This window comes from Mustela erminea, chromosome 17 (assembly GCF_009829155.1).
Source record: "Mustela erminea isolate mMusErm1 chromosome 17, mMusErm1.Pri, whole genome shotgun sequence".
Classification (NCBI taxonomy): domain Eukaryota; kingdom Metazoa; phylum Chordata; class Mammalia; order Carnivora; family Mustelidae; genus Mustela; species Mustela erminea.
In genome coordinates, this window is record NC_045630.1 from 21,869,115 (window position 1) to 21,881,283 (window position 12,169).

The window sequence follows — 12,169 nt, forward strand, 5'->3', positions numbered from 1 at the left end:
GCTGAAAATGATGAACTTCTTAATATATTTGAAAACTTAGACAAAACAGATCAAGGTTTAGAAAAATGCAATTTTCTTCAGTTGTCCAAAGAAGAAATAGACAAGCTATATAGACTTATTCAATAGTGTTGAATAGTAAATAATTTTTTTTGACAGAACGTCTAGCCCACATCTACAGATGTTTCTTTTTCAAGGATCATACTATTTCAACATTTCATACAATTCTTCCAAAGACTAGGTAATTAGGGAATATTCTTCAGCTCTAATAAAGCCAATATATTGTCTATTGATACTAGAATTATACACATTCAGTAAGTTACAGACTCATGCATAGTAACAGATGTGAAAACCAAAGCACTATTGTTAAGCTAAAGGCAACATTATATAAAAAATGATAGTGCAAGACTAAGTTGCATATATACATTAAAAACCAGGAACTTGGGGAGGAGTCAAGATGGCGGAGAAGTAGCAGGCTGAGACTACATCAGCTAGCAGGAGATCAGCTAAATAGCTTATCTAAAGATTGCAAACACCTGCAAATCCATCGGCAGATTGAAGAGAAGAAGAACAGCAACTTTGGAAACAGAAAACCACTTTCTGAAAGGTAGGACTGGCAGAGAAGTGAATCCAAAGCGATGGGAAGATAGACCCTGGGGGGAGGGGCCGGCTCCCGGCAAGCGGCAGAGCAACGGAGCACAAAATCAGGACTTTTAAAAGTCTGTTCCGCTGAGGGACATCGCTACAGAGGCTAAACCAGGGCGAAGCCCACGCGGAGTTACCGTGGCCTCAGGTCCCGCAGGGTCACAGAAGGATCGGGGGTGTCTGAGTGTCGCAGAGCTTGCGGGTATTGGAACGGGAAAACCGGCTACAGAGACAGAGCCGACAGTAAGCTCACAGCTCGGGGTTACCTTGAACCGGTCGCAGGCTCGGTGAGCTCAGAGCGAGGCCGGAGGTCAGGCAGTCGGAAGTAACTGGGCGCTGTTCTCTGAGGACACACTGAGGAGTGGGGCCCTGGGCTCTTGGCTCCTCCGGGCCGGAGACCAGGAGGCCGCCATTTGTATTCCCATCCTCCGGAACTCTACGGAAAGCCCTCAGGGAAGAAAAGCTCCCGAAAGCAAACCTGAGCAGATTACTCAGCCCGGCCCCTGGTAAGGGTGGTGCAATTGCGCCTGGGGCAAAGACACTTCAGAATCACTACACCAGGCCCCTCCTCCAGAAGATCAACAGGAAATCCAGCCAAGACCAAGTTCACCTACCAAGGAGTGCGGTTTCAATACCAAGGAAAGCAGCAGAATTCCAGAGGAGGAGAAAGCAAAGCTCGGAGATCATGGCGTTCTCCCTGTGATTTTTTTTAGTTTTGCAGTTAATTTAATTTTTTTCTTTTTCAATTTTTCCTCCTCTTCTGCTAAATTTTTTTTTAACTTTTACCCTTTTCTTTTTTAATGTTTTTTAACTAGTTTATCTAATATATATATTTTTTCCTTTTTATATTTTTCTTTATTCGTTTTCTTTTTTTTTAATTCTTCTCTTTTTTTTCTTTCTTTCTTTTTGAACCTCTTTTTATCCCCTATCTCCCCCCTCACGATTTGGGATCTCTTCTGATTTGGTTAAAGCATATTTTCCTGGGGTTGTTGCCACTCTTTTAGTATTTTACTTGCTCCTTCATATACTCTTATCTGGACAAAATGACAAGGCGGAAAAATTCACCACAAAAAAAAAAGAACAAGAGGCAGTACTGAAGGCTAGGGACCTAGTCAATACAGATATTGGTAATATGTCAGATCTAGAGTTCAGAATGACAATTCTCAAGCTTATAGCCGGGCTCGAAAAAGGCATGGAAGATAGAGAAACCCTCTCGGGAGATATAAAAACCCCTTTCTGGAGAAATAAAAGAACTAAAATCTAACCAAGTTGAAATAAAAAAAGCTATTAATGAGGTGCAATCAAAAATGGAGGCTCTCACTGCTAGGATTAATGAGGCAGAAGAAAGAATTAGTGGTACAGAACACCAAATGACAGAGAATAAAGAAGCTGAGCAAAAGAGGGACAAACAACTACTGGACCACGAGGGGAGAATTCGAGAGATAAGTGACACCATAAGACGAAACAACATTAGAATAATTGGGACCCAGAAGAAGAAGAAAGAGGGGAGCAGAAGGTATACTGGAGAGAATTATTGGGGAGAATTTCCCCAATATGGCAAAGGGAACGAGCCTCAAAATTCAGGAGGTTCAGAGAATGCCCCTCAAAATCAATAAGAATAGGCCCACACCCCATCACCTAATAGTAAAATTTACAAGTCTTAGTGACAAAGAGAAAATCCTGAAAGCAGCCCGGGACAAGAAGTCTGTAACATACAATGGTAAAAATATTAGATTGGCAGCTGACTTATCCACAGAGACCTGGCAGGCCAGAAAGAGCTGGCATGATATTTTCAGAGCACTAAACGAGAAAAACATGCAGCCAAGAATACTATATCCAGCTAGACTATCATTGAAAAGATAGAATAGAAGGAGAGATTAAAAGCTTCCAGGACAAACAAAAACTGAAAGAATTTGCAAACACCAAACCAGCTCTACAGGAAATATTGAAAGGGGTCCTCTAAGCAAAGAGAGAGCCTACAAGTGGTAGATCAGAAAGGAACAGAGACAATATACAGTAACAGTCACCTTACAGGCAATACAATGGCACTAAATTCATCTCTCAATAGTTACCCTGAATGTTAATGGGCTAAATGCCCCAATCAAAAGACACAGGGTATCAGAATGGATAAAAAAAAAAAAAAACAATCTATATGTTGCCTCCAAGAAACTCATTTTAAGCCCGAAGACACCTCCAGATTTAAGGTGAGGGGGTGGAAAAGAATTTACCATGCTAATGGACATCAGAAGAAAGCAGGAGTGGCAATCCTTATATCAGATCAATTAGATTTTAAGCCAAAGACTATAATAAGAGATGAGGAAGGACACTATATCATACTCAAAGGGTCTGTCCAACAAGAAGATCTAACAATTGTAAATATCTATGCCCCCAACGTGGGAGCAGCCAACTATATAAACCAATTAATAACAAAATCAAAGAAACACATCAACAATAATACAATAATAGTAGGGGACTTTAACACTCCCCTCACTGAAATGGACAGATCATCCCAGCAAAAGATCAACAAGGAAATAAAGGCGTTAAACGACACACTTGACCAGATAGACATCACAGATATATTCAGAACATTTCATCCCAAAGCAACAGAATACACATTCTTCTCTAGTGCACATGGAACATTCTCCAGAATAGATCACATCCTCGATCCTAAATCAGGACTCAACTGGTATCAAAAGATTGGGATCATTCCCTGATTTTTTCAGACCACAATGCTCTGAAGCTAGAACTCAACCACAAGAGGAAGTTTGGAAAGAACCCAAATACATGGAGACTAAACAGCATCCTTCTAAAGAATGAATGGGTCAACCGGGAAATTAAAGAAGAATTGAAAAAAATCATGGAAACAAATGATAATGAAAATACAACGATTCAAAATCTGTGGGACACAACAAAGGCAGTCCTGAGAGGAAAATATATAGCGGTACAAGCCTTTCTCAAGAAACAAGAAAGGTCTCAGGTACACAACCTAACCCTACACCTAAAGGAGCTGGAGAAAGAACAAGAAAGAAACCCTAAGCCCAGCAGGAGAAGAGAAATCATCAAGATCAGAGCAGAAATCAATGAAATAGAAACCAAAAAAACAATAGAACAAATCAACAAAACTAGGAGCTGGTTCTTTGAAAGAATTAATAAAATTGATAAACCCCTGGCCAGACTTCTAAAAAGAAAAGAGAAAGGACCCAAATAAGTAAAATCATGAATGAAAGAGGAGAGATCACAACTAACACCAGAGAAATACAAACTATTATAAGAACATACTATGAGCAACTGTACGCCAACAAATTTGACAATCTGGCAGAAATGGATGCATTCCTAGAAACATATAAACTACCACAACTGAACCAGGAAGAAATAGAAAGCCTGAACAGACCCATAACCAGTAAGGAGATTGAAACAGTCATTAAAAATCTCCAAACAAACAAAAGCCCAGGACCAGACGGCTTCCCGGGGGAATTCTACCAAACATTTAAAGAAGAACTAATTCCTATTCTCCTGAAACTGTTCCAAAAAACAGAAATGGAAGGAAAACTTCCAAACTCATTTTATGAGGCCAGCATCACCTAGATCCCCAAACCAGACAAGGATCCCATCAAAAAAGAGAGCTATAGACCAATATCCTTGATGAACACAGATGCGAAAATACTCAACAAAATACTAGCCAATAGGATTCAACAGTACATTAAAAGGATTATTCACCACGACCAAGTGGGATTTATTCCAGGGCTGCAAGGTTGGTTCAACATCCGCAAATCAGTCAATCTGATACAACACATCAATAAAAGAAAGAACAAGAACCATATGATACTCTCAATAGATGCTGAAAAAGCATTTGACAAAGTACAGCATCCCTTCCTGATCAAAACTCTTCAAAGTGTAGGGATAGAGGGCACATACCTCAATATCATCAAAGCCATCTATGAAAAACCCACCACAAATATCATTCTCAATGGAGAAAAACTAAAAGCTTTTCCCCTAAGGTCAGGAACACGGCAGGGATGTCCATTATCACCACTGCTATTCAACATAGTACTAGAGGTCCTAGCCTCAGCAATCAGACAACAAAAGGAAATTAAAGGCATCCAAATCGGCAAAGAAGAAGTCAAATTATCACTCTTCACAGATGATATGATACTATATGTGGAAAATCCAAAAGACTCCACTCCAAAACTGCTATAACTTGTACAGGAATTCAGTAAAGTGTCAGGATATAAAAACAGTGCACAGAAATCAGTTGCATTTCTCTACACCAACAACAAGACAGAAGAAAGAGAAAATAAGGAGTCAATCCCATTTACAATTGCACCCCAAACCATAAGATACCTAGGAATAAACCTAACGAAAGAGGCACAGAATCTGTACTCAGAAAACTATAAAGTACTCATGAAAGAAATTGAGGAAGACACAAAGAAATGGAAAAATGTTCCATGCTCCTGGATTGGAAGAATAAATATTGTGAAAATGTCTATGCTACCTAAAGCAATCTACACATTTAATGCAATTCCTATCAAAGTACCATCCATATTTTTCAAAGAAATGGAACAAATAATTCTAAAATTTATATGGAACTAGAAAAGACCTCGAATAGCCAAAGGGATATTGAAAAAGAAAGCCAAAGTTGGTGGCATCACAATTCCGGACTTCAAGCTCTATTACAGAGCTGTCATCATCAAGACAGCACGGTACTGGCACAAAAACAGACACATAGATCAATGGAACAGAATAGAGAGCCCAGAAATAGACCCTCAACTCTATGGTCAACTAATCTTCGACAAAGCAGGAAAGAATGTCCAATGGAAAAAAGACAGCCTCTTCAATAAATGGTGTTGGGAAAATTGGACAGCCACACACAGAAAAATGAAATTGGACCATTTCCTTACACCACACACAAAAATAGACTCAAAATGGATGAAGGACCTCAATGTGAGAAAGAAATTCCATCAAAATCCTTGAGGAGAACACAGGCAGCAACCTCTTCGACCTCAGCCACAGCAACATCTTCCTAGGAACATCGCCAAAGGCAAGGGAAGCAAGGGCAAAAATGAACTATTGGGATTTCATCAAGATCAAAAGCTTTTGCACAGCAAAGGAAACAGTTAACAAAACCAAAAGACAACTGACAGAATGGGAGAAGATATTTGCAAACGACATATCAGATAAAGGACTAGTGTCCAAAATCTATAAAGAACTTAGCAAACTCAACACCCAAAGAACAAATAATCCAATCAAGAAATTGGCAGAGGACATGACAGACATTTCTGCAAAGAAGACATCCAGATGGCCAACAGACACATGAAAAAGTGCTCCATATCACTCAGCATCAGGGAAATACAAATCAAAACCACAATGAGATATCACCTCACACCAGTCAGAATGGCTAAAATCAACAAGTCAGGAAATGACAGATGCTGGCGAGGATGCGGAGAAAGGGGAACCCTCTACACTGCTGGTGGGAATACAAGCTGGTGCAACCACTCTGGAAAACAGCATGGAGGTTCCTCAAAATGTTGAAAATAGAACTGCCCTATGACCCAGCAATTGCACTACTGGGTATTTACCCTAAAGATACAAATGTAGTGATTCGAAGGGGCACGTGCACTTGAATGTTTATAGCAGCAATGTCCACAATAGCCAAACTATGGAAAGAACCTAAATGTCCATCAACAGATGAATGGATCAAGAAGATGTGGAATATATACACAACGGAATACTATGCAGCCATCAAAAGAAATGAAATCTTGCCATTCGCGACAACATGGATGGAACTAGAGCGTATCATGCTTAGCGAAATAAGTCAAGCAGAGAAAGACAACTATCATATGATCTCCCTTATATGAGGAAGTGGTGATGCAACATGGGGGCTTAAGTGGGTAGGAGAAGAATAAATGAAACAAGATGGGATTGGGAGGGAGACAAACCATAAGTGACTCTTAATCTCACAAAACAAACTGAGGGTTGCTGGGGGGAGGGGGGTTGAGGGAAGGGGGTGGGCTTATGGACATTGGGGAGGGTATGTGCTTTGGTGAGTGCTGTGAAGTGTGTAAACCTGGCGATTCACAGACCTGTACCCCTGGGGATAAAAATATATGTTTATAAAAAATTAAAAATTAAAAATAAATAAATAAATAAATAAATAAATATCTTAGAAAAAACAGGAACTCAATAAGGATGCCTATTTTATCACCACTTGTATTTATCATTGTACTGTACAGTAACAAGCCAAGGCCAATCAGAGGGGCACCTGGGTGGCTCAGTGGGTTAAAGCTTCCACCTTCTGCTCAGGTCATGATCCCAGAGTCCTGGGATTGAGTCTCGCGTCGGGCTCTCTGCTTGGCAGGGAGCCTGCTTGCCTGCCTCTCTGCCTACTTGTGATCTTTGTCTGTCAAATAAATAAATAAAATCTTAAAAAAAAAGGAAAATTATATTTTAAGAGGATGTGACTCTGAGCACATGAAAAGGTGTTTAATCTCATAAAAGGTCAACTAAGACCATGATGAATACCATTTTACGTCTAACAGATTGAAAAATAAATAATGACAGTATCAATGAAGATGTGCATCAAAAAGACATTTATAGGTGGGGTTGTAAACCGATAACACAGTTTGCCATAGAAAGCAATTTGTCATTATCTTGTGAAGTTAACCATTTACATAGTCTAATACCTGACCATTTTGCTTCTACATACATACCTTAGAGAAACTTTTCCATAGGTGACCAAGAGTACATCTATGAAAGTGTTCAAAGCAGCCCTGTTTGTAACCACTCAAATATTCATTGACAAGAGAATGACAGATTGTGTGCTTTGTACTTTTATTTAATAGGAAGAATGACCTGAGAAAGCAAGTCTCAGGAGCCCACATGCAGTATAATAGCTTTTATAAAGTTTGAAAACAAGCAAATCTAAACTACATTACACAGGAAAACATAACACTTTCTTAGAAGTGTTTGATACCAAGGAGTGGTACCAAAGGACTGATAGAAAATTAGAAGTAGTGATACCAAAATTCAGGATGGTATTAACATTTCTGATGGGACTGATGGCAGAGCAGGAAGGCAAGAAGGAACAAATGAATAGATGAAACATTAGTGATGTTTTAGTTCTTGAGTTGAAATGGGTTACTTGATCATTTTATTCACTTAATGGTATCAGCATATGTATTATTTTGGTTGTCTACTGCTAACAAACCACCCCACACTTAATTGACCTGAAACAACAACCATTTAGGGCCCCTGGGTGCCTCAGTCAGTTAAGCATCTGCCTTCAGCTCAGGTCATGGATCCCAGGGTGCTGGGATCTAGTCCCACATTGGGTTCCCTGCTCAGCTGGGAGTCTGCTCCTCCCCTTCCCTCTGCTTATGCTTTCTCTATGTCTTTCATGTGTTCTCTGTATCTAAATAAATAAATAAAATCTTAAAAAAAAGACAATCATTTAATTTCCCCCCCCCCAGATTTCTGAATTGACAGGAATCATTTCACTTGTTCTCCACGTGGTGTTGGGTAGAGCTACAATTTATAGGAGCTTGATTGGGTTTGAAACATCCAAAATAGCTCACGTGTTTGGCAGTTGATGCTGACTGTTGGCTGGGAACTCAGCTATCATACCTCAGTTTTCCTCTGTGTGGCCTCTTCATGTGACTTGGGGTTTTTCCATCAGGGTGGCTGGGTTTCTTCCTGTCATGATAATTGGGATTCAAGAAGTAACATCCCAAGTGTGAGCATTCCAAGAAGAAAGGAATAGGAGCTTTGAGTCCTCTTGAGGCCCTGGCTTACAAATCTCAGATCATCACTACATTGTATTGGTCAAAGTAATGTATAGGAACAACCTAGATTAAAGATGAAGTGGGGGAAAAACCTTTACCTCTCAATGGATATGCATATATGAGAAGAAAAGGGCTTGATGGCAGCCATTGTTGGAGATTATTATTATACCATCTGCAAGTAGCAGTTCACGTTCTTGACATGTGGAAAATGCATTCACCCCCTCACAAGACACCTTTAAAGTTGCATCTATGTCATAGGTTTCAGATCCAAGGCTCATAATCTCATCATTTAAATCCGTTTCAGGTATATACGAGCCACCTTTACTATAGTGCTTCTCAATATGAAGATGTGTGAGCTAAAGAAACAAGTTTTCTTTCTCATACTCATCTAGCAAACAATAGCAAGACGGGCAATAGATTTCTTGTTCAAAAAGGGCAAATGGGGGGCACCTGAGTGGCTCAGTTGGTTAAGCCTCTGCCTTTGGCTCAGCTCATGATCTCAGGGTGCTGGGATCGAGCCCCACATCGGGCTCTCTGCTCAGTGGGGAGCCTGCTTCCCCCTCTCTCTCTGCCTGCCTCTCTGCCAACCTGTGATCTCTGTCTGTCAAATAAATAAATAAAATCTTAAAAAAAAAAAAAGGGGAAAATGGGAGGTGCAAAGCAGGAAATGGTCCATAGCAATTCTGAACTCTAATGAGACACAAACCTCTCATTCATCATGATTCTAGGAGCAGGGAGTGTATGATATGTAGGGTCTAATTCTCAGCCCTTGGCCCAGAAGTCAAATCTAAGATTTCACTCTACTCTGAGTTGTCCTTTTCCATGAGAATGGCTTGCTTGAAGTTGAATAGCTTTCTCAACTTGCTTCCTGAATTTCAAAAGTTGAAGGCCCAGAACCCTTTCTTTTATTTTGAACTGTCTCTTCCTTTTATACCAAACTTATGTAATTTTTTAAAAAATATTGCATATTTTCTATGAATCAAATTATGATCCACTACATTCAACAAAAGGCAAACCTACAAATCTGAGACTGGCCTCTTCCTCTACTTTGAGCTAAATGCCAGGATGCTAAAGGACAATATCCTTAAGAATCTTAGGTACCAATTGGCTCACTGAGTGGATGGACTATAATACATGCTTATACGATTCTTAGAAGTCTTTTTTGTCACCTGAGAGATCTTTGAGGCACTGGCATAAATATTTCTGGTGTCTTAAAAGTTATTACAGTTGCACCTCTGATTGTAACTTAACCTGATGCTATATATTTTACTAGTAGTTCTCTGGAGTTGACCATTGCCCAGAGGTCATTTTCTCCTTGAGAATTTCTTGCTGGCTGGAAAAGGTGCTCAAGGCCTTTATATTTCCTACAACATTTGCTTCAAAACGGAACAGTTTCTTACTTGTTCATCTCTCTTTTTCTGTATTTGATCCTTGCCAGCTAAAAGTCACTTGTCATTTTTAGTATTCTGCCTGGAAAAGTCCTTGGAAATCTCCTTGGCCAGATATACAAGTTCATTCAGTTACTTCTTCCCCTTAGTGATTTCCAGGAGTTCATTAGTTCTACCTTTCACATTACTACAAGTGAAAGTACCTTTCATAACAAGGGTTGCCTTTCAATAAGTTTCTTCATTGTTTTAGCCACCTCTGTTTCCTGAAGTCCCTAAAGCCTTCATCTCCTGCTCAGTTCCAAATTTAAGGCTGCGTGTTTTGGTTTTGGCCCAGTACTACTCTTATTTCTAGGTACCAGTTTCTGTTTTGGTTATCTCTTCATAAAAATCTCAAAACATATTGGCATTAACCATTTTATTAATGGTTTCATTAATCATTTATTATTTATTTATGATTCTGTGGATAGTCTGGGATCAGCTGAAAGGTTCTTCTGTTCCACATGATGTTGCCTGGGGTTTTAATTACTTAAGGGCTGTGACATCCAAGATAGTTCATACACATGGTTTACAATTTATCTGCTGATTCTCCATATAACCTCTCCAAAGGTGGTTGAATTAAAAAAGGAAGAACCCCTACAATCAGTGTTCAAAAAGGAAGTGGAAAATTGTTATGCCTTAAAGGACTGGGCTCAGAAATCCCAGAAGGTCTTTCCTCTGTATTCTTTTGGTCAAAATAAACAGGCCTAGATTATACCCTATAGGAGAAGGGAAAGAGGCTCATCTCTTAATGGAGGAGTAGCACATGCATACAGGGAGGGAAAGAGTTAATGGCATTCATCACAGGAAATTTATTACACATACATTCTTTAGTATATGTCAAATACATGAGAAAGAGAATTTTAAAAAGTTCTCTAGGGAAACAGTTAACTATTATTACTCTAAAAACATAATTCATTTATTTTACCACTATCTGCCTTTTCCAATAGCACCCCTGTTTCCTTTCTGTTTTGACATATTTGTGGGTAAATAAATGTCTTTCCCTTTTACCTGTACCTATTATGCTCAAAGGACAGTAGGTTCATAGCCATATTACCAAAATAGTTGGGAATAATCAAGTTCTATTACAGCGTGTTTTTGTTTTTTGACTTTTACCTAAAATGTTTTTCTAAGTATAAGCGAGTCAATGTATAATAAATATCTAGTAAATCATTCTTGATTTCTGACTTTAAGCTAATAATTATATTAGAAATATGAAGTATGTTAATGAATAGTCACTAAAGGTAGTGAGTTCTAATATACTTAATAACCTATTAAAAGATAAATTAATTACTTTAATAGGTTTTGATTTATTGGCTAATGACAAGTGAAAAAAGTGGAGTTAGAAATGACGATTGTTTGTCTCTGCTTTTGCCTTTTCTAAAGTGTTTTCACATACATTGTCTCTGGATTTTTTTTTTTTTAAAGTTTCTTTTTTTTTAATATTTTATTTATTTATTATTATTTTTTTATTTCCAGCATAACAGTATTCATTATTTTTGCACCACACCCCGTGCTCCATGCAATCCGTGCCCTCTATAATACCCACCACCTGGTACCCCAACCTCCCACCCCCCGTCCCTTCAAAACCCTCAGATTGTTTTTCAGAGTCCATAGTCTCTCAGGTTCACCTCCCCTTCCAATTTCCCCCAACTCCCTTCTCCACTCTAAGTCCCCATGTCCTCCATGCTATTTGTTATGCTCCACAAATAAGTGAAACCATATGATAATTGACTCTCTCTGCTTGACTTATTTCACTCAGCATAATCTCTTCCAGTCCCGTCCATGTTGCTACAATGGAAGAGATTATGCTGAGTGAAATAAGTCAAGCAGAGAGTGTCTCTGGATTTTTACAACACTCTTATGTGTGAGCAGGGCAGAGATTTGTTTAATGGATCTAAATTTGGTGGATATAAATAAAGTGCACATTATTATGTATTATATCCAATGACAAAGAGGGAGAATAGACATTTGAGTAATCAGATAATCAGAAATAGATTATTCCTTCTTTTTTTATTTTTGATAAAATATTCTTTAAGTATTTTATATACTTAGAACCATCAAATGAACCTAGACTTTACACTGTTTTGTGGAACTTATGAAATTCTGATTCCAAAGAGACCTGTAGAAAAAGTCTCGATTTTTTAAGAAAAGATCTTTCACTCAATTGGTTCAGTTTGTTAAGGAGACCTTTTGTTTATTATAGAATTGTGAAGAGGAACTTAATGAAATGGATGAAGGTAGTTTAATCAGCTCTTATATTCTATTTTAGTCAAATCCAATTTAGTTATAGATACACCAGATGCCTGGCCCATGATTTAATTC